This window comes from Bos grunniens, chromosome 1, assembly GCF_055505025.1.
Source record: "Bos grunniens cultivar Pamir isolate PY7600 chromosome 1, Bosgru_T2T1.0, whole genome shotgun sequence".
In the NCBI taxonomy this organism is placed as follows: Eukaryota; Metazoa; Chordata; class Mammalia; order Artiodactyla; family Bovidae; genus Bos; species Bos grunniens.
Genome location: NC_141165.1, coordinates 12,582,108 through 12,607,933, shown reverse-complemented (window position 1 = coordinate 12,607,933; position 25,826 = coordinate 12,582,108). Strand labels below are relative to the sequence as shown.

At 52.8% G+C, this 25,826-nt stretch overlaps 1 protein-coding gene across 16 annotated transcripts in view; it reads left to right on the top strand.

Annotated features, from left to right (window-relative positions):
* ADARB1 (adenosine deaminase RNA specific B1) overlaps positions 1 to 25,826 on the top strand; it is a 117,236-nt gene that overhangs the window by 11,460 nt on the left and 79,950 nt on the right. For 3 of the 16 annotated variants that reach the window (XR_015136532.1, XR_015136563.1, XM_086324775.1), the window contains exon 1: positions 13,451 to 13,471. The exons of 10 other annotated variants lie outside the window; for them this stretch is intronic. The gene's annotated coding sequence lies outside the window, so the exon portion shown is untranslated. Of the gene's footprint in view, positions 1 to 13,159; positions 13,472 to 25,826 lie in introns of those variants that run through there. 3 more of the 16 variants (XR_015136549.1, XM_086324960.1, XR_015136533.1) reach the window with 2 other exon arrangements.

Below are 25,826 nucleotides of genomic sequence, written 5' to 3'. Positions count from 1 at the left end.
GTGAGCACCCTTGAAGTGAGCAAACGTGTATCTGTGCCTTCGTGCGGAAGGGACACCAAAAAGGAAAGCCAGGGCGAGTGGGGTGGGGCCCCGGCCGGTGGGAAGGAGCGGGGACACAGGAGGGTAGAGGGCTGGCTGGGGCTTCTCTGAGCGACACTGTCAGTACAGCCCAAGTCTGGGAACCACAGACCCCAAGACAAAATAAATGAGCGTCAGCCAGGATGTGCGGGACCCAGAATGGAACACAGACAGAACCAAAGCTCCGTGTAGGACAGACAGTCATGGAGCTACAGTGGGGGTGGGGAGGGATTAGCTGGATTTTGGAAAACAAACTTTTCTGGGTTCTGTAAGGGCTGCACACCATCTGTCTCTCTATCTCTCCCAGCGCCAGGTTAGTGGTGCAGTGTTCACAAAGGTGGGACAGCCAGTGTGTGGTAGGGACAGGATCCGGAAGGAAGGTGCGGACGAGGGGAGGGGACAGAGGAACCTGGGCACTGGGCTGGAAGCAGGTGTCAGTGTGCACAGATGGGCAGAGAGAATAAAGTCAGAGCCCAGGCCACTCAGCTCCTCAGCCAATCCCCCAAGGACAGTCAGGGGCTCTTCCGATCAGAGAAGCAGGGCTCCTCTAAGAAGATGCAACTGAAAGCCCTAGGTGCAGGAAGCAAGGAGGAGCCCGGAAGGGACCGGCCCACACGGAGGGGGTGGGGCAGAGCTGGTGGGTCTGAGCGAGGACCTTCATGGCGATGGCGTGGCTCATAACCTGTAGAATAAAGTAAAGCCCATCACTCCATGCTGGTGCACGTAAGCAGCAGTCAGTAAGCAAGGAGAGGGGAACCAAAGAGTTCCAGCTAAGCAACGGGGAAGGAATGAAGACACAGGATCACCGAGAGGCAGACACCAGGGTAATAATTACTTTAGGCAGGGCTCGGGACTCATGCTAAATTAGTGAGAGTTTGAGGAGAAACAGGATATTTGTCTCGTCTCAAAGTATCTGTTCCCCAAGTTACTTATTTATTGAAAAGGGAAAAGCAGTAACTTTAGAGTGGAGAGAGCCAGCAAGACACCACCCCACGCAATGATCTGGGCAGTGTCACCTGTGATAAGACAGGTCACCCTCGTGCCCTCCCTCCTGCTTGGGCACGGGCACAGTGCAGGCCCGCCCCACAGAGGACGTCCCCAAAACACCAGGCCAGGCCCTTCACATGTCCACATCCCGAGAGACCAGGCAATTGAGGGGGTCTCGGCCTGGAGGGGCCTAAGGAGACAGGGAAGCGTGTGTATGGTCCTAACTCTGTCCCAGGGGAGGGTCAGTGTCGTCTCAACGAGAAACTCATGCCTTCTTACCAGAAGTTCTGGCCATCTGGACCAGGCATGGAGCATTCTGGAGACGTGTGACCTGCACCCTCGGCAGAGGGGCATGGCTCTTTCCAAAGTGGGAGCATCGGGGTGGCCTGGACCCAGTGGGCAGAGACCCTGTGACCCAGAGGCAGTGACCTCCAGAGGCACAGGTAGGGACTTCTCAGCAGCAGGAGGGTTGTCCTGGATTGTTCTTGATCTTTTGATTTTATTATTTTTTCCAAAGTGAAGTGAAAGTCGCTCAGTCATGTCCGACTCTTTGCGACCCCATGGACTATACAGTCCATGGGATTCTCCAGATCAGAATACTGGAGTGGGTAGCCTTTCCCTTCCCCATGGGATCTTCCCAACCCAGAGATCGAACCCAGGTCTCCTGCATTGCAGGCGGATTCTTTACCAGCTGAGCCACAAGGGAAGCCCAAAGACAAATTTAAAAATTTTAAATGTTCAGATTTGCCAGTCTTTTCCTTTATGACTTGGTTTTGAATCTGCCTGAGAACACTGTCCTGTTTCAGGAGTCATTCTTCTTCCAGCAGTTTTCTGTTGTTTTCCACACAGCCTGTTAATCCACGTGAAATCTGCTTCTGTACCGTTTGAGGCCAGGATCTAATATTTTTTCTGGTTGGCTAGCCAGTTGCCTCAGTTGTTGCTTGCTCTGCCTTTTGCCCAGTGTTCAGAAATGTATTTAGTATTGTATTAGTCATTGTATCCTGACTAAATTTATTTAATTTGCTATTTAACTTGCTATTTATTTTAATGTTTTCTCTCTCTTAGAATGTGTCTCTTCTCTCCCCCTTGTCCTGTGTGCCTTTGAGACATGGTGTGCATACTGTGAGGTACCTGCAGGGCTGTGCTGATTGATGTTTAACAGATGGTTTTCTTTGGTGCTGGTGCTGGTGTAAAAAGCCCTGATTTGTAGCATTTGCCAATTTCCGCAGTGTAAATCTTCTCACCATCACCTATTTCAGGATACTGATGAGCTATTGGCTGATGGTCCTGAGATATAACAGTCCTCTTGAGCTGGTAGGAGCTGGCCCAGCTGCCAAGTTTGGTGGGCAGCCTGCTGACTGATGGCCACACCCATGTGGCTCATGGGACCATCTCAGACATCCTCTGTGCTTCCTGGCCGTCCACTGGCAGCCACGCCCTAGGTCTAACCTTAGTCACCCAGGGTCCTTGCCCCGTCTGGAGCCCTGGCATTCTTTCCTGTGTTCACAGCTCCTCTCTCCCACCGGCCACCTCGTATAGAAAAGGTAAGACATTGGGTCACAGTGAGCTCTGTTGAAGAATTGAACATTGGACTCATGATTACTATTGTGGCACTAACTTTACTAGAAAACAGTGAGGGTTCTCGGATAGTGACTTTCTTTAAATCTGAGGGGTTGCTAGCATTGTTATAATCATGCAGCTTTTCGTCTTCCTTAGTATTAATTAGGGCCTTTTCCCTTCATTTATTTGTTCAGTCATTCAGTCGGCATTTAATGAACATCCACCAGTGTCAGGTATTTGGGTGCCAAAGGTATAGCAGTAATAAAAGACTCAGTCTCTATCTTCATAGTGGGCTTCACCAGTGGCACAGTTGGTAAAGAATCTGCCTGCATTCAGGAGCCATGAGATGCGGGTTCGATCCCTGGGTCAGGAGGATCCCCTGGAGGAGGGCACGGCAACCCACTCTAGTATTCTTGCCTGGAGAATCTCACGGACAGAGGAGCCTGGCAGGCTACGGTCCATGGGGCCGCAGAGTTGGACATGACTGAGCAACTGAGCACGCACGCGCTCTTTCTTCATAGAGCCCAAGTTCTGATATACCTTTAAGTTGTGTGTTTTTCTGATCTGATCATCCTTGTGAGTTTTCTCCTTAGACATCCACTTGTCTTTGCCGCTGGTGTTATCTTAAATCAACCCTAAATTAGTCCAATTCCTTCCACTGCTCCAGTTTTGAAATCCCCTGCTTCAATGCTAGTTGACATTACCTTAACTACTTATACAGCAGTTTCTACTTTTACCAAAATCTCACCAGGAAAAGGGAAAGAATTGCATCTGGTGACTTTTACGTTAGGAAAGATCAGTGTTTTTAAAGGGTTCGGTCAGTAGACTAATTGAAGAAGTTTAGTGAAATGACGTTCTTTATGGCCTGTTGTCCGAGGAGGAACCGGGGATGAGCTGGTGGTCTTCCACTACAGTTCTGGTTGGGGGCACAGGCGTCCACGGGCTGCTCCCCAGCACCGTGGTCTCATCTCACTCTGGACAGCATCAGGGTGTGTGGGGCTGTGCCCTGGCAGCTCGGCTGCTCTGAGTGTGGGAGCCCAGCCACCGATCCTTGTTAGACATTCACTGGGAGCTCTGGAACCAGGCGAGGTGGAGGAGGTGGCGGCCAGGTCCCTGTGCCCATGGGCCACAGGCCAGGAGAGAGGAGGCTTCTGTGGGGAGGAGGAGCGAGAAGACCTTGATTGTGAGCAGCCGGCCTGGGGGCAGCTGGAAAATTAGGGTGCAGCCGGCGGGCCTTGCCAGTTTACCTCCCCGTCTCTGCTAAGCTGATTGTGATTTCTGTTTTTCAATCCTTTGCACAATTAGTTTGTCTTTAATTGAAAAGTCAGTATTTCATTTTAATAAGAACAATCAGTTGTAGTTTATTTATTCAGGATCTTAAAAGACCTCAGAGATCAACTTTGCTGCCTCTCCGGGAGGATATGAGGAAGTCAGATGTGTGAAAGAACAGCATGGGTAGGCCTTGGCTCCTGGCCCCTGACTGTCCGTCTGCACAGAAGAACCTTCCAAGAAAGGACGGGTCACTCTGCTGCCAGCTGTTGGTCTAGAGGTGTGGTCTGGCCCTCAGTGTCAAGGATGGACAGAACCTCTGAGAGCCTTCTGCCATGGGTGACTTGTGACCATTAGTAAACGCTCCGCGAGCTGGCTCTCCTTTCTCTTCTGACTGTATTGCAGCTGGCTTATGAAGAGGATTTACTATAAAAATGGATGTGACGGAAAGTGTTTTTCATGGGATTAAATATATTTTGGTGGGGGTATAGCTACACCTTGGAATTTAGTCTTTGAAAGTAACAATTCTGGGGGTGCAGGCTTAATCTGAAGGTTGAATCCTCACAGACTACCTTTAAATCTTAGAATCAGAATTCAAGAACCCTTGTCAGAAATAATTTTCCACTGTTGTGGTCCTATTGGATTTTTAAATGGATACATCTTATTTATCTGTACTTAAACGTATAAGTCAGATACTAATAGTATCACAGAATATGAAAACAAAACATCCTTCTGTAGATACCAGAAGAATGGACGAGTTAGAGGTTGTACCAGACACAGCAGATGAGGTGGGGGAGATCGATGAGGCTCCAATGGCTCAAACCTAACTCTTGTGTCCTTATTTAATGTGTCTTAGTGAGTAGAGCCTCTCCCTACTGTGAAGTGGCAGTCATTCATCACTACACATTTGTATTCTTGGTTCTTTTTCCCGAAGCTGGATCCAGGGTCCTGGAGATGCCGAAACCACCGTCACTGAGTTTCCTAAAGCTGAGGGAATCTTTGTCCTGCTTCCTAGAGTCCACGAGGTGGTCTGTTCCAGGCCTGTGACACCCTTCTGGGGAGTCTCAGATTGCCCCCACCCCTGTGTTTACACAATAGGCACAATGAAAACCAGGAAACCGAGGCTCTGAGATAAGTAAGGTCTTTGGGAGGAAGGAAGCTTGGCTCCCGACACCCTGTGCGGTCACACCCACCCGCACGTGACTCTGGCCAAGAAGGACCTCGAGACCCTGGCTGCTGGGCGCTGGGCACGGAGGTGGGGGCAGCCGCTGGAGGCTGGCCTCCTTCCCACTTCCCGGGCAGCTCCAGAGCTGGACCTGGGCTGTGGGGCCCTCTTACACCCTGGGCGCTGCTGTCCCGGGGCAGCTCCCCTCCGGTTGGCCATTTTCCAGACGCACTGGCATCCCTGACTATCAGTTGGGAGAGAGAGAAGCGGGACCTCTCACGGTGCCACCTTTGGAGCCCCCCTCTCTGTCCTCTGACTCTGCAGCCCTGGGACCAGCCTTGCCCTCCACGGGGAGGCTCGGTGGGCAAGCTCAGGGCTGCGGTCTCACTGCGAGGGCACAGCCACCCCTGGGAGGAGGCCCTGGGGCCCGGGGCCTGGGGAGGTACAGGCCTAGTTGGGGAATGCAGGGTACAGGCAGGCCTCCTGGATTTCTCAGTCACAGTCCGGAACCTCCTTCCTCCATGTCCTTCCTGCTGGGCACCTTGGGGCTGGGCTTCGTGTCCCCGCTGTACACGGTGCCCAGAAGAGGTTTGATACAATCTGATGAAATAATTTGCCTTCCGGCGTTTCATAGGACAATCTTTTTAGTTGCCTTCTCAACTTGTGACTCATCTGAGTATTTGTATTGCTCAATGTGATTGCAACGCTTTTATTCAAAGCATTCTTAGAGGTGGTGCCTTGTTTTTAGCATATAATGTCTTTTTTGTTAAGATGAGTTTCTGGTGATTTTGTATAAATTTGTATAAATTTTGTATAAAAAGTGAGGCTCTTTTCCGAAATGGAATAAATCAAATGATTTGTTCAGAAATGTCCAGAAGTAGGTTTCACAACTCTGAGAGCAGCTGGGTTTAAACACAGTCTTTAATGTGTCTCATTAAAGGCCCAGGAGAGCAGCCAGTGCAGGGCCGCTTGCCTGTCTTTATCGAGGGCGGGGCTTCCCAAAGGCTGTAGCCTCCTTTGGAGCCAGTGCTGGTTTAGTGCTGAAATCACCTTTAGGGTGGGAAATCTTTCGGTAAAGTTTGGAAAGCTTAGGCTTCGTTCCCCAGGGTGCTTTGGAGTTGTGGGTTGGGCGGATAACCTGCTTTGGATGGTTCGCCTCCACTGCCGCCAAGTGCCCCACTGCCGTCTGGGCTGGTGTGGTCACTGGTCGGGACACCCCCTGCCCGGAGAAGCAGCCCCAGCGTGTCTGCTTTGGTGGGGCCTGTCCCCTCACCCCAGCCCAGGTGAACGCAGGTCCCTCAAGTGCCAGCCTGGGGGCCCTCTGCACAGGTGCCTCCCGCCTCCTGGCCCCGCTGTCAGCATCTCCTGGGCTATTGTGGTCAGGTGGCCTCGCCATCCCTGCACGTGGCTCTTCCAGCCCCTGGGGACCTGTCTTTGTTGAGGACAGTGGCCCATGCCAGCCTATCTTTCTGTCCACCCTCAGCCCGAGACCACCCTCCCTCCTGCTCTGGAGTTGGGGCCTCTCCTGCCCACCCCTGCTCCCCACCAGCTGGCCATGTGCTCAGCCCCCTTCTCAGCTTTGCTGTGTCTCAGCCTGGCTGTCATCCTCTCCTCCCAGTTCCCGTCTCCCGCTTGAGCCTCGCTCCGGGCCGTGGGTGCTCCTCCTCTGCTTCCTGGGTCTGGACTTGCTCTCGAGAAGCCCACCCTTCATCTGGCCTCTGCAGGCATCTCTCTGGGGGCACATCCTGCCCGGGAGCCTTCCTGGTGACTTCCCATCACACCAGGGGGGCGCTCTGTCGGCAGGAGTTCACAGTCTTCCCTGAGCCTGCTTCCCTCCGTTGCCCTGTATGCTGCTCTGGCGCAGAGCCGCCCTCCCCCCACCCCCCAGGGCGGCAGTGTCTGCTTTTCCTCCCGTGGGCGATGGCTGTCTCCTGGTGTTCACGGGGCTGCTGCTGCTCCCTGTTCAGCCATCCGCGCTGGCCCCCTGGTCTTCCCACCCCTATTGTGAGCACTCAAGGTGCCCCATTTGCTTGGAGGCACGTGTGCTGTCTGTCCCCTGCCCTGGCATGTGAGCTTTTGGAAACCAGAGGCGGTCCTGGGTCACTGGGGGCTTTCTCCCGGGCCTGTGTTTGGCTTGGGGGTGGTTTGGCAGCAAGTAGCAGACCACTGGCTCCTGTCAGGGGCCGGTACCCTCTGTCTCTCCTCTCTGCTGTGCCACTGTTCCGCTGGCTCCTTGGCCTCGGGGAGGCTGCTCTGAGGGGAAGCAAGGGACCGATCTCTTTCAGGAGCCCTGCCGCCACCCCGCTGGCTGGGAGGGTGTCTCTGGAGTCAGGCTCTGCAAGGAGCAGGGAGATAGTCTGGGGAGGCCTGGCAGGGCTAACGGGTATGGCCTCCTGTCACCTGCGCCCACTCTTCTTGGCTCAAGTTCCTCCATGGGGAGGGCCCCACGCCCCATGGACGGGCTTGTGGTTCCTCTGTGGGGACAGCCCCCATACCCATGGATGGGCTTGTGGAGAACAGAGGCGGTCCAGCCCTATGGGACGACATTATCATTAGCCTACAGGCTGCTCCTCTTTCATCTCAGATTAGTCAGACTGACGCCCCTAGTGTCGAGCATGGCCAGGCAGGTGACCTCGACAGGGACCAGCCCCTCCTGCACAGTGACTTGAGGGGCCGGTCTCAGGGGTGGGCCACCCTCCCCCAGACCATCATTGCTGCCTCCTCCCTCCTTGAGGATGAGCTGGCTTCTCCCCTCAGGGCAACAGGAGCCAAAAGGCAGCCTCCTCATTTGCCGTGGGATTGGCCATCTCCAGTGGGGGCAGCCTGACATGGGTCGGCCTCAGGAATGGTGGCCCTGTCCTCACACAGCCCCTGATGAGCCCCTCTGCTACCTCTGTGACCCCCCGGGGGCCCTGCTGATCCTTGCCCCCTTCTTGCTGCCTCTTTGTGGCTTCTGAGGAGAACCCTCCCAAAGGTTGATTCCACAGTCCTGACAGTCAAGGGGCACCTCTGGGGGCACCCTTCTGGGATTTGGTAGCAGTGTTCCCCTGGCATCCCCCCACCCCCCACCCCCTTGTATCCTGCAGGGAAGGGTCTGGGTTTCCTCTGCAGCCCCAGAGAGGGGTGGCGAGAGCAGGTAGACAGCCCCTTCGGTTCTTCAGAAAGAGTCACTCACCACCAGGTAGGCCCTGTACCTTCTCTTTGTTAGTCAATGGGGATGGAGCAGAGCTTTGCTGGAAGCCTGGGTTGCAGGAGAGGAGGCTGGCGGAGGGTCTGTGGGCGGCAGGCGGTTGTGTCTGCTCTGAGAATTAGGGCAGGAGGAGAGCTCAGGCGTGTTGGGGCTGCGTGTGGGGCGAAGGGGTGCCTTTGCCTGAACAGAGCTTGCTGGGAGGCAGCTGTAGCAGTGAGAGGCCTGGAGCAGCAGGTCTGTTCTGCACGCACACACTTGGCTGTGAGGGAGGTTTGCGTTTCCATCTCCAGCTCCCACGCGTGGCTCTGGGCCTGGGCCTGCCAGGAGCACGGTACACCCCCCCGCGCCACGCTGACGAGCCACAGGCCCCAAACTGAACGTCTGGAACCAATCCCTCTCTTTTCCTAAATTTTCTACCCTTCCCCCCCAGTCCGTGTCCCAACACCCCCGGGTGTCCTGCTAGAAACCGGCAGGTATCCTAGACTTTCCCTGCTGTCACCTCCAGCCTCTCTCACATTGTATCACTGCTGTCCCTGCGTTCATCTCCTCCTGGATGCCTGCTTCCCGTCCCCCGCCCCCCCCCCCCCCCCCCCCCGCTCCCTGCAGCCTGCAGGCCGCTGCTGTCTCTCCTTTGGCCTTGACAGAGGCATCCCACTGGGCCCTGAGTCTTACCTTGTCTCTCCGAGTGCTCCGCAAGGTAGTGGCGGTCAGACCGTCTCACCTTGCGCTTTCAGTCTTTCCTGACGTGCCTTTGCATCTGCAGAGAACCCTGACTTAATTCTTAGCTACCAGCGCCCTGCTTTCCCTGGCCTCCAGCTGGCCCCGGCTTCCCTCTGACCACTGTTTCCTTATGCCTGGTCCACCCCAGCCTTGTGCCTGGTCGGCCCTAGCCTCCCGCTTCTGACCACTCAGGCGCCCGCCCCCATCTGCCTGGTCCGCCCCAGCCTCCCAGCCCGTGTAGGTGCTTCAGTTGTTCCCACCTCCTGGCTTTCCCTGGGCTCTTCTCCATCAGGAGACTGCCACTGAGGTGGGCCTGGCGCACCTGTTCGTGGGGGTGTCTTCTGATGTTCTGTTGGGAGGTGGCTTCGGGATATGGTCATGGGCCTGGTCTCTGGAACCAAACTGGGTTTGAGTCATGCTGACCTTGCCTCTTACTGTGTGACCTTGACATTTAACCTTCTGGGCCTCAGTTTCCCCATCTGCAAGATGAGGATTAAATGGTCATGTGAGGCATTTGTGACAGTGTGTGTGTGGACAGCAGGTACTGGGAAGAACTGGACGGAACACCTGGCAGAGTGCCCTGCAGAGAGTGGCCGCGCAGGCAGTCAGGAACTGGTCTCCTTACCTTTGAGCCCTACTGCCTTGCTTTGGGATTGGACACATGGCCAGGCTTTTCTTAGTATTTCAATCTGGTAGACCAGAGTGAGCATGTTCCCTGCAGAGCAGCCGTGGCTGACCACAGGACAGGAACACAGTTCCCCCAACAGAACGGACACCTGATGCCAGCAGGAGTGGAGCTGGCAAGGGCTGCTCCAGCCTTCAGAGGTGAAATCTAATAGATGCTGGAGATTGAAAGGAATTCCCATATCTTCTCTTAAGGGGTGTTAATTCAGCACCACTCCTTGAGAAATGGGTTTTGTAGGATTGGTGGCCAAGAAAATGTTTCCTGTGGGAGAGCAGCATTTTCATCATCATTTTAAGTGAAATAAAGCTGTTATTGGTCACCATTCTTTACTGCAGAGTAAAACCTAGCTGTTAAATTAGGATCTTTTTCTTTCAATTGCTCTATAAGCTTAAAAAAACTACCACTTATGTTCAGTGCAAATACTTTATCATTTTATGTAAATCAAAGCATAATTATACACTAAACACAGCGTGTGATGCAGGACATACGCAGTGTTCACACGTGCTGTCCTCCCGATCTCTGGCCCCGGTGTTTCTGGAATGCCCTCTAAGGCTGGCACATGTTTGGTTATGAAGGCCTGTAGCCTCTGGGTGCCGGAATGTCCACGTGCAGCTGTGAACCACAGACTCTAGAGGGGGTGTCTGTGCATCACTGGCTGTATTAGAGTTACCTCTGGAATCTATTTTAGGCTTTGCCCCAGATACTATCTGAAAACACTGATAGCAAGCAGTCCAGGTGTGGATTTGTAAAGAGAAAACACACCTTATAAAAAGAGCATGAAATCTGTGTGAACTCAACCTAGGCAAGTTCCAATCTTCCCTTTCCAAATGCTCAATTTACCTTTTTACCCAAACCTTATGTTCAAGATTTTTAAATATGTTAAAAAAAAACCCTCACCTTTAAATTGTAAAAATTATTGAACATAAAGAAAGCAGCAGCGTCTACAGTTCAGGGAGGTTGTGTGCGTCTCTCTCTGGGTCAGGGTAGGGTGTGTGGGGAAGCGGGGTGCACAAGTGACTCACGAGGTCTGGATTTGGGGACCATCTACCATCACTGTGTAGGCCCCTGTCACTTACTGTCCCCAGGTCAAATGTGGCCACCAGCTCCTAAGAGAACTGCAGCTTACGAGCTGCCCTGGTGGGAGGCCTGGCTGCTGCTGATGGCCCATGCTTCAGAGACATGCTTTGCCGTTTTTCAGAGACACCACCCAGCCATTGTTTGGCTTTATAATTTAATGAATCAAAGTAGAGATAAACTATCTTCTGGTTTCCTGGTACCCAGATTTCCTGAGCCCTGTCTTCAGTTCGCTGGGATGTGGCATCTCCTTTCAGGCTGTTCAGGGAGTCGCTGGGAGGTGTGACCTTGACAATCACTGACGGCACACGGGGTGGTGGTGGGGTTCTGCTTTCTGGACCTGTTTCTGTCCGTGAGGTCGAGACGTGGAGGCCGGCGAGGTGCTGGTGCAGTGTCCACGCTGGGCAGGCCTGATGCAGCGTCCCTACCCGAGGACCAGCCACAGGGCAAGCGGGGCCAGCAGGGCGAGTGGGCCAGGGACGGGGCTCGAGCCGCGGGCTCTGAGCTCGATGCCGGGCAAGGCCCGGCTCTCCGAGATGTTGCCCTCCGGGGTCAGGGTCGCGGTCGGGGTGGGCGCGCTGTTCGTGGACTCCGTGCAGGTCTGCGTGGGCAAGAGCAGCGCCAGCAGCAGCAGCAGCAGCACCGTCATGGGCGGGGTCGCCATGGCCGTGAGCTCAGGCACCTCCCAGTCAGGCCAGCGGGACGCGTCAGTGCCCGGTGAGTCTGCAGAGACCTTTCGGGGTCCTTTCGGGCGAGGTCTGGGAGGCTGCCCGCTATGAACTCGCGTCCGCTACTGTTAACGGTCGGCTCTGGGCTGGCCGCGCGCCTGCGCCCTCGCACTCTCGGGAGCCGAGGTGCGCGCGCCCAGCTTTGGGTCAGGGGTTAGCGAGCCGCCTGCTCTGGGTCTCCCCCTCCCACTTCCATCCGCCGCCAGCCCCACCCGATTCCGTAGATCCCCAGGTGCGGATATTTTAGGGGACGTCGGAAAACCTTGCCTCCTAAAGTATGCACACAGAGATTTGGTTTTAGAAACCTTGAAATTATAAATTATACTTTTTCTTAAGTATACCTGTGATGTCACTAAAACATTTTTTGGCTAATTTTTCTCTTTTGCTAATGTACAACATTTATTTCCTGTCCTGGAGTTTAAGGGGTATCTGCCACCTCATGCGAAGAGTTGACTCATTGGAAAAGACTAATGCTGGGAGGGATTGGGGGCAGGAGGAGAAGGGGACGACAGAGGATGAGATGGCTGGATGGCATCACTGACTCGATGGACGTGAGTCTGAGTGAACTCCAGGAGTTGGTGATGGACAGGGAGGCCTGGCATGCTGCGATTCATGGGGTCGCAAAGAGTCCGACACGACTGAGCGACTGAACTGAACTTCTCAAGTAGGTTAAGAATGCTTTCGCTTTGGGGAGTTATGGTGAACCCCACCATCTTTGCACCTATAAAACTTCTCAAGCAAAGCGTTTTGTAAAAGTTTCTAAATACTGTGTATTCAGCAAAAGCATTTGAATACTTTGAATACTGTTCATGTTAGTTAACCAGAGTCTCTGCTGATTGTTAAATGATTGAAAGAGCAATGTAAAATTGTGTAAGAAAAAGAGTGGACACTAGACAGGTGGTGTGTGCTTTGCTAGACTCAGTCCATTCTGAAGTGAGCATGCTTTGTGTTCATTTTTATTCAAAATCAGAATTGTTACTATTCTCTCTCTTCTTAGATTTGGTTTGTACTTACTGACAACACAAGGGTTTAAATTAATTTTTTACATTTTGAAAAATTTGTGGAAATAATACACATCCTCGGAAAAAGTTATGCAAGCAATTTAAAATGAAAAGTTTGGGCTTCCTCCGCCATCTTACTCCCTGCAGGTAACCCTTTCCAGAGGACCACCCAGTCATGTCCAGTGGGAGAAAGTCATTACTTCTGAACAAGGTCTAGGTGCTGTTCCCAGGAGGAAGATGCCTACCTTTGCAAGGTAGGCAAAGCTAGCTGTCTGCCACTCGTGTTTTTTTAACATGTAACTGCATGCTCCATAAATGAGCATGTGAAAAATAGTGAGGGTTTCTTTCTGAGACTGTGCAGGAAATACCCAAGATGACCTGGAGCCCCTGGTAGTGCCAGAAAGTACAGAAGTGCTAAAAACAAAACAAAAAGCTAGCCCCCATGGATGGGCGTGTCAGGGGACAGCGGAGCCAACCGAGGAACTCCCGAGGGCCAGCGCTGGAACAGGTTCAGCAGCAGAACAGAGTCGTCCTGGATCATGGCCCAAAGCATAAAATAAATAAATACCCTCAGGGCCAGCCTGACATAAACAAGTGACAGAGAAGGAAACCAGGAGGATCCACGTGGCTCTGCAGCTGTCCCGTCCTCAGAGAGGGGAGCGCCCCTCCTCGGGTGGGGGGTGGGCACAGTGACCTCCTTCCAGAGGACGGTGGGAGGTGGTGGCAGCACAGTGGAGACACCTGCCAGACTCGCCTGAGCCGGGCGACCACGGTCAGCGTCCACCATGAAGGTCATGTGACGGCACGCACCCTGACGGGACGTGGTGAGAAGGGCCCCTCCCCTCTGTGGTCTTCCCTGAGGGGCGTCCTGAAAAACGCCTGGCTCCTCCAAACCATCAAGGTCGTTAAAGACAGGAAGGTCTGAGAGACTGTCACAGCCCAGAGGAGCTCTGAAGGGGACACGATGGCTGCGTGTCACGTGGGGACCTGGCTGGAGCCCTGGGGCAGCAGAAGGTCAGTAGGGGAAACTGAGGAGTCTGAACAGACTGTGACTTCCTGGTTTCATTAGCTAAAGTCCGACTTAGGTGACAGCTGTCCACTTGGTTCTCATAGATATCACGTTGGTGTGTTGCCCTGGTCAGTGTCTCTCGTGAGTTTGCCAGTGTAGACCCTGCTCAAGGGGAAAAGGTCCGGTCACTAGTGAGGGTTGTGAGCAGAAACTGCCCTGCTTGTCAGCGGTGCCTCCGGCAGAGTTGAGATGCCTGTTTTTCTCAGTGGGACGCCATGCGGCCTTGGGAAGTGGGGCCTATGCCCTGTGGCCTTGGGGAGCGGGGCCTCTGCCCTGCAGTGGGTGGCAGCCCTGTGAGCCCCCTGCCTGCTGGCCTGGGAGCCCTGCTCCAGTGTTACCTCTGCGCACGCTCCTGCTGGCTGGCTGGGGAGGGTCTTGGGTTTTATGACCTTAATACCAATCTCTGTTTTCCCCAAAAGGACACCCTCCCAAATGAAGGGCAGGGTTTAGTGGAAGAAACTCACCTCCCACTCAGGGTGACAGTGCTGGGGGCGTGTGAGCTGGCTGGCTTACCTCCTCCAAGGCTCTTCTGCTGCCTCAGATGCATCACTGAGCCTTTGATTTTCACTTTTTGACTGTGGCGTTTGTGTTTTTAGAGGAACATTTGGGTTCTTTTTGGCCCTTCGTGTGATAACCGAGGGGCAAGGCCAGGTCTCTTGTGTTGGTCATTCTCAGAGGATAAGTAGTGGAATGTATTCCTGGTGGCTCAGCTGGTAAAGAACCCATCTGCCAGTGGAGTTGCAGTGGATGTGAGTTCCCTGGGTAAAGAAGATCTCCTGAAGAAGGGAATGGGAACCCACTCCAGTAATCTTGGCTGGGAATTCCATGGACAGAGAAGCTGGTGGGCCACAGTCCATGGGGTCTCAAAGAGTCAGAAACTGAGCACTCACACATACACGTACCCTAAAGGAGACAGCCCCCGAGAGCCGGCTGTAAGCAAGCAGGGAAGTATTTCGAGCACTGTACAGACGAAAGCACCCAGAAGTGTTGGTTCTGGCTCTCCGGTACACCTGCTATCTAGAGACTTGGTAAGGGGGTTTATTTCAGGAACTGGCCTCTTTCATGAAGGTGCACCAGAGGCCATGGGGGGATGTGGGACGGACTGCGTGGGGTTCACCGGCCTCAGAAGCAATGACTCCCTCACCCTGGCTGGGCTTTCTGGACCCGTCGGCTCTGTGCTCTTTTCATAACAGGTCTCTGTCTAGGAACTGGGGCTGAACTCAGCTTCTTTGCTTTTTCAGACTGTTTTGCTCGCGACACCGTTGCTTCTGTCCAGTGGAACAGCTGTGGGGGAATGTCAAGAACCCGGGGTCCCTTCTCTCCTGAAGAGAAAGCACCTTGATGCCATTTCGAGTCTTAAGATTCTTCTCAGCTTGTTTACAAAGCTGTTCTTAGGTTTTCAAGCGCTGTCAATAGGGTTCAGGCTTTCAAAGCTGCTTTTTTTTTTTTCCTTCTTCACAGCAGTGGTAATACCTTTCTTTGTTTTTGTTGCAATTGTATCCTGTAAAACCAGGCTTATTAAATTCCTCTGGAGGTTTTTATAGGTCCCTCTCTCCATGATGCCTGCTGAGTTTAAAGCCCTTTTCTGGGTCCAACAGAGCTCTCTGTGTTCAGGGCAGGAGGCGGGCCTGCTCCGTGTTGTAGCCTAGACTAGTATATTCAGTACACACGTGGTCTGTCAGCTAACTCATACTTCTGTTTCCACGATCGTTTCTGCACCACCGTCCCACCACATGAACTTGCCTAGGCCTGACCACTGTGGTGCCTGCTTCCTGGGTGTGGTCTCCACAGTAACCCTTGCGAGAACACGGGAGGCCGCTGGCCTGTGGCGTGTTTGCTGACCCCTTTTTTCTTCCTCTCTAATAATGAATGACTTGGGAATTAGAACAACAAATTAATAAAAAATGAATTTTCCCAGCAACATAAAGAAGTTCAGCCCACGTCACTTTTACAAACCGTGTTACTGCATCTGCGGTGGCCTCGGGTCCTCCCAGTGAAAGACCCTGAGCAGCAGGATGCAAGGAATCCCACGTCCCTGTGTGAGCGCGCTGCCCGGGCCTGAGCATGGGGTCTGTGAGGCACGTGATCATTGGATGCTGCACTCATGGAAAGGGAGGCAGAAACATGTGTTCTATTTGTTTCAAATTCTAGTGAACGTAACCTTTAGAAATCTTAAAGATCTCTTTTTCAGGTCCACAGGTGTCAATCATTCAGTTTGTCCCAGATGAAAGTTTTGTTTTTCTGTCTGAAAAAGTCTTATCAGAGGTTTAAATAAGAGTCAGAAAAGTAAAGAAGGTTTTACTGAAAAATAAATTTTAGGCGCTAATTGATCCTCCTTCCATCCCCTGTGCTCCCCTCAGAGACGTTGACCTGGCTGTGGACGAAAGGGAGGGCAGGAGGCAGGGGCTGCACCAAACACAGGTGTGTAGTATGACGACTGATCACAGTGTTCCTCCAAGCCAGGCTGAGGAAAGAACAGAACACAAGTGGGGTTTGGACCAGAGGAGGTGAGTGGCCCCTCTTGGCAACAAACCCGGGCAGTGCTGTCCAGCAGAACTTTCTGTGGTGGCGGCGGGGCTCCTCACACCTGGGCTGTCCATGCAGAGGCCACCACTCAGAGAATCGGTGATGAGAGCAACTCAGGTAATGAAAGAATTTGCCAAGGTAGTGGGAATACAAAGTTAATATGCAGATGTTCCTAGTGCCTTTCACATTCACAGAATTAACCAATTAGAAGATACCAGGGAGAAGACAGCCCCCTTTACAATAGCAAAATAAAGTCCTTAGGAGTAAATGGAATAAGAATTGTTCAAAACCTAAGGAAGAACATTCTAAAAGTTCTCCAGAAAGACACACAGGTAGCCTTTGGCAGACAGAAGGACAGGCCTTTTTCCTGATTTGGTTGTTGCAGCACCAGTGAGATGGCCGCTCTCTCTACATCAGGTTTTTTTTTTTCCCCTGGGGCTGGACATTTTGATTGTGTCGTTAACAGAAGAACATGTGTGACCACCTAGAAAACTCAGAAGAGAAAGGGCCAAGGAGAAGAGCCCTGCCAGACATTAACTCATCCTCTAAGTAAGATAAGGTGATGACGGAGCAGGACAAACATGAGTAACAGACAGCCCAGCAGACAGAAGTGCAGGAAGAAGCAGGTACAGACGGAAGCCTCGGGTCTGACGAAGACGGCATCTCAGAGTGCTGGGTCAGGATGAACTTTCAGTAAGTGATTTTTGGACAGTCTGACACCATTTTGTAAAAGACAACATTAGGTTTATGCCTTAGACCATGTACGAGGATAAGCACCAAATGGATCCGAGGAGACTATTCTGGTGTTAGAAACACCGGCCAGTATAATCTCAGTGCTGGGAAGGGCTTTTAAAACATGACTCAGAGTTGAGAGTCAACCAGGAGAGGGAGAATCTTATGACATTACAGTCCTCCACCGATGAAGAACTTCTGACGAGGATTCAAACAGCGGCAATAGCACTGTACATGAGGTCAGAAGTCAGAAAGGTCAGCTGTGAGAAACATCTCCGCAACATATCACACGTGCACATGTGCATGCGTGCGTACACACACACCTGCACACAGGCCTATGCGTACATGCTCAAGCACATGAGCACATGCAGGCACGCATGCATGTCTACGTATATGCACACACCTGCGCAGTGCACACGATCATGCACACACACTGTATGCATGTATGCACACATGTGCATGCATACACATGTGCACATATGTATACATGTGTTTGCACACACATATAAAAACGGCCCTTCAGCTTCTTGGAGGTACTGTTTCTCACACATCAGATGGGCAGAAATTCCAAAGCCCTTTGGCAAGCTGTCACTGTGTATGTGCTTAGTGGGAGAAGACAGTCAGTGGATGAAGGGGCCTCTTGGTTCCACCAAGAGGCTGCGTTCACAGTGGTTGACTCTGAGCTGACCTGCAACTGGCCTTGAAATGGACTTTATGATGGAAGTGACAACCCTGCCCTTGTTTTCATTGTTTGTAGGTTCTGAGCATAGAGCGAGTGTTTGGGAAGCTGTGTGTGTGAGCTGCTGGGCCCCGGGCCCCATCCTGGGTCCCATGGGTCCCTCGGGCTGTTTGTCCTTCCCTCTCCCCACGCCTGAAGTTTAGGAGCTGCTGCTCTGCTGCCCTTTGCTGTAGGTAGCTCTGTGCTCACATGGATTTCCTGCTCTGCTTGGCGGGAAGGTGTCTGCGATGTGTGTGTGGATTTAGGGGGAAGGGTAACGCCTCGTCCGTGTAGGCCATGTGGGTGCCCCTTCATCCGTCCTCGAGCCGGCTCACCCTAGGGGCTGGTCTCTGGGCACGAGACAGCCCCGTGCAGTCAGTGTGGAGAGTGTTAGCCTCGCTCCGCTGGCATCTGTCTCGGGAACTTTATGCGAAGAAGGGAGACAGGGAGGAGGAGAGGCCAGAGGAGAGGTCAGACCTGCAGCCTGGGCTGTGCCGGGCCCTCCCATCCTGGCTCTCAGGCCGCTGTCTCACCACTGACAGCCTCTGCAGACACTGGACAGCCTTCTCTGCTCCTGGGTTCTGGTTAAAGGCCAAATTGTTTTGATTTTGTGTCCCTCGTGTGGACCTACGAGCCCACAGCCTTGCACACAGGGAATGCAGCCTCAAAGGTCTGACTGAATTTCAGGGCTGCTTCCGGCCCTGCTGTGCCCAGTGTGTGTGCGTGTGTGGGAGTGAGCATTCACCCAGGGTGGGGTGGGAAGCCAGGCCAAGGCCTCTTCCAGGCTAGGAGCCGTGCCCCCATTCCATGCGGGTGACAACATGGGGGAGTGTTGTCCATCCTGCCAGCCGCCTCTGAGGCTGAGGCCTGCTTCTCGCTGGGGATCCAGCTTGGCCCCGGCCGGCTTCAGCAGCCACCCTGTCGCTCACATTGAGACAAACCCCCACCACCACACCAGGGTCAGCAGTGGGAGAGTGTGACGGGTCCGCCCCATGGTGGGGCCAGGAGAATGGCTGGCTGGAGGCTTGCTCCCTGCCCTCCCAGCAGACACTCGCAGTCCTCCTCTGTGGCTGCAGCCTGGCCTGGCCTCTGTGTCTGCAGGAGAGACAGTGGGCAGTGGGTGAGAGGTCTGGCAGGCGCACATCCCCCTCTGTCCCTCACTCCCCCCCACACACAGCGGGTGCCCCATCCTTTACAGGCTGCTCAGGCATCGCCCGCCACATTGGGAGCTTCCGTCCCTGGCATCTTCCTGCTCTGCGTGCCAGGCCTTGAAGCTTCGTTTCATCTTGGGGACCGGCTGGAGAGGAGGAGAGATGCCTCACCATGAAGAGGGCCTGGGAGGGAGGCACAGGAGCTGCCTCCCCAAGTGGCCATTAGGACTTGCAGGGACCCTGACAGCAGTGCCGCCTGCCATGCTGGTTTGCATTTAAATTAAATAGAGACAGAAGTTGGTCTGCTCAGATGCAATGGATGCTGAGGGCCTGAGTGGGGGACAGCAGGGACAGTGGTGTGGGGCACCAAGCCCAGCCCAGAGCCCAGCCATGGGTCTCAGGCACAGGGGCAGCCAGGGCTCAGCCACCTCCTCTCCTGTGGGGCTTGCCCCTCTCACCGCTGGAGTTTTTCTCTTGTGAGAATCGTTTGCTTTGCTGTAGAAAATTCAGACTGCAGAGATGAGCAGAAGAAAGCAAAAGACGTCATCTTGCCACCCAGAGGGGACTGCAGTGACCATCTGGGGTGGTGCCTCCTCGTGGACACATGTGGGCGCACGGGTGGGTGTGCCTAGGACCCAAGTCCCCCTGGCGTGCCAGTGGCCAAGGGGACATGGGGTCCGGCCTCTCTGCTCTCATCACAAATCAGGGAGCCGAGGGGGACCAAGCAGCTGCCTGGGGGCTTAGCTTTGGGCTCACATGTGTGTCACTGTATAGCCACGCCCAAACATGCGTGCCTATCTGTGTGGGCTCACACCTGAGGTCGTGGCACCGCTGGCTTCTCAAGCACCCGTTTCTGTGTGTGAGTGCTCCCGTGGCCAGTGGTGTCCCTCCGCGCCCCTTCCTCTGGAGCTGGTGTGTGCTCCTTCTCAGCCCCTCCCCAGCACCTGCCTCTGGGGGCCTGGGCTCCTCGCTTGTTGGAGAGTGGCTGGGTACCCCAGTATTTTAATCCTGGTGTGCTTTTTGCTTGCCGCCAGGTTTGTTGTTTAACCAGTGTTTGCTGCGGCTCTTAGTGTGCTTTCAGCTGAAAGGATAGAGAAGCCAGTTCGATCTGATTTTCAACAAACATAGTTAATCTACCCCTGAAGTTCCCTTTGGGGTCCTGCCGCGAGCGGATCATTCCCAGTGCACAGCCGCTCGCCAGCCGCGAGGTGAGGAGTTTCCTCTCCTGCTGCTCATGGAAACGTGCGGGTCGGGCGCAGGGCTGCTCCGCAGTCACGACTCAGCCCCGAGTCAGATGTGAGTGTGTATTTATATCCTCAGCCTTTCTCCAGAAAGCTCAGACCGCTTTGCTTTCTAACTTTAGCTTTCTGCTCTATTAGCCAGTGCAGGGAGGAGAGAAGCCCAGATTAGTCAGTTTGCTTTGTATTTATTTTTACTTGGCCTTTTCACTTCCAGAGTTTGAGGAGAAAATGTGTGATTCTTTTCTCTGCATAATTTTGTGTCTTGACAAGAAGCCACTTTCAGCATGAGATGCTCCGAAAGTGGTGGGATTAACCTCAGGGTAGCATGTTCATTTTCCGTTCATGAAGCACACTTTAAAATGTTAATCCGTTTACTCTATGAAGCAGTTGTTAATTCTTTCTCAGCAAGTTGGAGAACAGCACAGACCTGCCTGAGTGGTGGTTGTGTTTTCCAGGCAGTCCGGCAGAGTCCCAGGGCAGAGGGTCTTGGGGTGGCCGCACATGAGGGCCGTTCTGTCAGAGAGCCAGATGAGGCGAGTGTGCGGTGGATCTGCTTACTGTTTGGTGTTTATTTATGTTTTCCTACAGGAATTAAACTAAATAATAGTCACTGGCAGGAATGTATTTTAATTCCTCAGAGAGTGAATCCCTCACTGGTGGCCATGGGAGGGGTCAGCCTGATACGTTTAAGCCTCTGTCCCTTTGGAGCGTCTCACAGTGGAGGACTTGCTAGCATTTATAGCACCTTTGACCTTTCTAGTTAGCTTCCAGCAGGATTCATTTTGTTTTGAACAGGTGATGAATCTTTAGCCATTGTTAAAAGTAATAAACAAACACGTTGAATCTCATGGAAAGTGTTGCACAGACTCCTGTCCTGCCTTGTAAAAGCTCGCCATGCATCTCTGTCCGGTTTGGCTCTTCTGGAGAGGACAGCCATTGGCCCTGCGAGAACTTGTTCCTCGGTGGAGGCCCTCGTGGGAGGTGAGGGTGCTCGACTCTCTCAGGAACCCTCGTGCACTTCCTGTCTCACCTGTTCTGACTCAGCAGTGACTTAAAACAGTTCGTGTTTGAACTGTTGTTGAGAGGCATCACATGCACGGAACGCGCACAGAACAGAGACATGCAGCCCCATGGGCTGTCACAGAGCAGGACGCCGAGCACTGGGAGCAAGCCCTGCTGGCCCTCCCCACCCCTATCCCCCAGGGCCGCCCCGCAGGCAGGGTTCACCAGGCACGCGGAGCTCAGAACGCCACGGCACCCCTCACCCTGCCAGTGCCCTCTCCAGAGTTCTCGTTCCCGGGTCGCATTGTGATGAGGGGTGATCTCCTGGTTGTGCATGCCTCTGGCTTCAGCACCCTCCCCCTTCTCCTGAAGTCTTGGGTTTTGAACTTCACATGTTTAAGAGCTGAGATGTCTTTCTTTACTTGTGTTGATGAAACCTGAGGATTCTTGCAGAAGTCGTTGAGGTTGTCTGGAAGGTGAGGGTGACTCATTTGCTCTGAATGCCCTTGTGGGGTCTGCGTCCTGTTGTGTAACACGTGGGGTTGCCAGAGCCAGGCCTCATCCCCTGAACTGTGGGGTGAGGTCATCCCCCTAAGTTAGTGTTTGGAACGCGGACTTGTCCAGAAAGGAGCTTGCTTTGTCATCTTCTGCACAGACAGAAGCTGGGGAGACAGACACCTGTTAGCTCAGTGACCTCTCCTTGGTTGCCACCACGCGGGGCCCGTGTGCTGCATCTCCACCATGGAGACTCTGCCCGCTCATTAGGGCAGGTAATGGGGCGGGGGTGGTGAGTGCTTCCAGGGATGCTGGTTGGTCAGCGTGTCCCCCTGGTCCTCCTTTGAGCCAGGTTTGTCTTACGAGCAGGGTCAGTCTGGGAACCACCTTGCCCGGGCGGGGCTGGCGGGACAGGGTTGTGCCCTCTGGCCCCACTGTCCCACCACGTGTGCCCTTTGCCTCAACTGCGGCCTCTGCAGAGCACTCCTCGCACTGCTGAGTTTGAGTGAGATTTTATGTTTTATTCAGAAACAAAATATTGTTGTGAACCGTGTACTCTGCAGGGATGCAAACTAGGAGCAGGGAGGTGCAGTGATCCCTCTGCCTGATGGCAGCTCTGCTGATAGCATTTGTCTGTGTCCTCTGAGTCTTCTTTCATACGGACATGTTTTATTTTTCCCTAAACACATTCAAGAGACTGCTGTTCCTCTGCGTATTTCTGCGGGTCTCTCATGTCATCGGAGCAACATGTGCTACAGATTAGCAGCAGCGACTGGAAGAATGGTTTGTATTTCGTTTTCACTGTACAGTGTCGTTTAGTAGGACTTTGCTGCAGGTCTCACGTGGAGTGGATGGCACTGTTGTGCATCTGGGGTTTCTTCCTCTGAGGACGGTGGCGCAGCAGAGGAGCAGCCCTGGGCACTGCCCTGGCCTCTCTCTCCTCCAGGATGCTGTGCCTGCTGCCCGCCTGAGTTTCCAGGGAGGCCGTCTCCAAGCACTCCGGCATCTTCCCATGATGTCTGTTCACTCTCCCGGCCGGCGTGTGGGGTGTGTGAGTGTGCGAGTGTACGTGCAGGATAAATGTGCTTGTAGCCCTGACTTCCTTCCGTGCTGGGTTTGGGTCTGTTGTCATGTCCGTGGGCTTCCTGTGACATGTGTGGGGTTTCTGTTGTCTCTGTGGCATTTCTGTGGTATGTATGGGACTTGTGTTGTGCACATGAGATTCCTGAGATCTATGTCCACATCGTATAGCAAGCGTATACACATACATGACGTATGTGCGGGCTTTCTCCATTAGATACTGGCTTACTCTCTGTACAGTTGTAACACCTTTTCCATTACCTTGTGGGCGTGTTAGTGCACAGGGACCTCCCTCTTCTTAGAGCTGATACATTTTATCTGGTACATGTTTGCTTCCACAGTTAAAAATAGTTTCAGAAGCCTTCTGATTTTGTGTAACTAATACCACGCTCATAACCTTGTTATCGGGCTCATTTTGCCATATTTACCAGGACAGCCTGTCCTTCTGTCCTGCAGATGGACTGCAGTCGTTCAGTATGCCCTGATGGGTGAGGGTGCCCTTGCAGTTTAACTGTTTAAAAGCCCAGAGTGCTGTGAGCATGCATTCAGAACGAAGTCACCCGTCCCCTTCTGCCCTCGGTGCTCCCCGAGGTGAGCAGTTGAGAGTGTGTGGCTCCTCTGCTTCCCCATCCTTCTGGTCCTGACCGTCATCGCTTCGTCTCTCTTCTGTTTCTGTGCAGAGCCAGCAAGCAGCGCCTCTCCAGTGCTTGACTTTTACGAGTTACATTTTTAGATTTATATTGACTAAGCTCTAAACATTTGTAGTCTGTTTCTCATCTACCATTATTTTAGGCTTTCTGTGCTTTTTCTACAGCGTTAGTCCAGGAACGTTAACAGAAGGAAAGCGGCGTGTATAGTACTATGATCATATAAATGTATTTCACTGCAGAGCCAAGTAGCAGAAAATGCAATTCCGAATCACAGAGCTCCTGCCCAGCAAAGAGGACATTCAGACGGCACCTTCTGCCCTCTTGTGGGGCTTCTGTACTGCCTCTGGCTGCTCCAGCTGCTGTGGGTCCTCATACCCCATGATGTTCATTTCTTAGATTCCATTTCTCTTTTGCTGGTGCACCTCCTTCATCCACTTCCTTATGGAATGCACAGCTGAGAGACTTCCTGGGTTCCTGCACACAGTCTTCAAATGTGGTTTTTTTTTTTGTTCCTGAACTCAATCGATAATTGGCTGGGTCTAGAATTCTTGGTCCGTGTCACTTTCCTTTAGAACTTGGCAAGTATTCTCTAGTATCTTCCAGGGTCTGGTGTCACTGATGGGAAGTCAGGACGGCGATGCTCGTTCTTCTGCAGGTAGATCTCCTGCTGTCCCGTCACATCCCTGCGTGGCCTTGAGTGCTATTTATCTGACTTAGGATTGCCCTCTGCTCCCCTCTGCTTCTCCTCCAGTCCCATGCTTGGGCCTCCTTCAGACTCTTGGCCTGTCTTTTGACAGTCATTCTCAAGTCCTGCTCTTGGTTCCTTGGTCTTGGAACCCCTGCCCTGCCATCCTGCACATGGCTCCTTCCACTCACATGAGTCAGGCTGGGTCCACCTGCCTTCTGCCATGATGCCTGTCCCAGCTTCCTCCACTGCTGGGCCCCCTTGGTGACTTCTCAGCACTATTTCGGCTCATTCACCTCCAGAATGTACCTTTTCTGACCCTTTGACAGGGCCTTGGGAAGGAAGGAAGGAAGGTGTGGACTTTATCACTGTTTTCAATTAAAAGCCTTTTTAGACCACTGTGAGTGGCAAGGTTCTTGAACATCTCCAACAGTCGGGGTTCTTTCTTTCCACTGGAAGAACTGCCTAACATTATCAAAGAATTGGGAGAAATTAAATGAGCCCATTCCAGTAAATTTGTCAGCAGCATATACTTGTCATTTTGTATTATGTAAGTGTGCCCTATAAACTTAAAAATAGCTGGGTAATATTGTTACATTTACCTAGATACTGTGTTGCATGTTAGTTAAATTTCACAGACTCAGAGTCAGCATGTGGTTTCCTGATAAACGTCTCTGCTGCTGCTGCTGTTGCTAAGTCGCTTCAGCCATGTCTGACTCTGTGTGACCCCATAGATTGCAGCCCACCAGGCTCCCCCGTCCCTGGGATTCTCCAGGCAAGAACACTGGAGTGGGTTGCCATTTCCTTCTCCAGTGCATGAAAGTGAAAAGTGAACGTGAAGTCACTCAGTCGTGTCTGACTCTTAGCAACCCCATGGACTGCAGCCCACCAGGCTCCTCCATTCATGGGATTTTCCAGGCAAGAGTACTGGAGTGGGGTGCCATCGCCTTCTCCGGATAAACGTCTCTACTGGATCACAATTCAGAGGGGCTCTATACACGTGTTTAGCCATAAGGTTGGAGATCATTTATGATACTGAAAGTTTAGTTATTGAAAAATTATGGTCCGGGAAAACTGACCAAATTTCCTCCCTCTGTACCCAGATAGCCCATATTAAACTACTATGGAATGATAAAGCAAAGGTAATGTTATAATGATTAAAAAAACAATAGTTAGCCATTGGAGTCCATGATAAATTAAAGCCGTTATTGATGAAAGAACTGTTCTTTCTGAACTTGGGAGTGCATGGCCCTCTGCAAACTTGAGAACACCCCAGGTTTGGGTTATGAATTACAACTTTTAGTTTTCCTTAATGATTCACTTTATAGGTTACCATCGAGTGATAGTTATATCAAAAAAAGAAAGGCTGTAACATCTTGTTGGTTAAGTGCCAAAGAGAGGAATGGGGGCTGCCCTGGCGGTCCAGTGGATAAGACTCTGCCTGCCAGTGCAGGGGATGCAGGTTTGATTCCTTCTCTGGGAAGATTCCACATGCCCCAGACCAACTAAGCCCATGCACCAAACTCCTGAGCCTACGTGCCATAACTGCTGACGCCCACGAAGCCCACATGCCTACAGCCCGTTGCTCCACAAGAGAAGCCACCACAGTGAGAAGTCCACGCAGGGCAACGAAGAGTAGCTCCTGCTTGCCACGGCTAGAGAACGCCCATGTGCAGCAACAAAGAACCCCAGATAAACGAGCAAATAAAAGAGGCTGAAAATCATTAAAAAAAATAAAAAGAGACTGGGTTTGAGGTCAGCCACAACCTGTGGTTAGACATGCCTGAAGCAGGGTGCAGGCCAGAGGGTCTCTGGGCGTCTGACTGCAGCTCTGTTCATCTGTCCTAGGAAGGTGTGTCTGGACACACACACACACCGTTATGTGTCTAATTTTATGTTTCCACAGACTCGAGGACCCCTCCATGCACCCCTTCTCTAGATAAGGTGGTGGGGCCACTGTTTCCCTCTGCCCAGCACCCACCGGGCGGGAGGCGTCACGCATGGAAGCAAAGGACAGAGG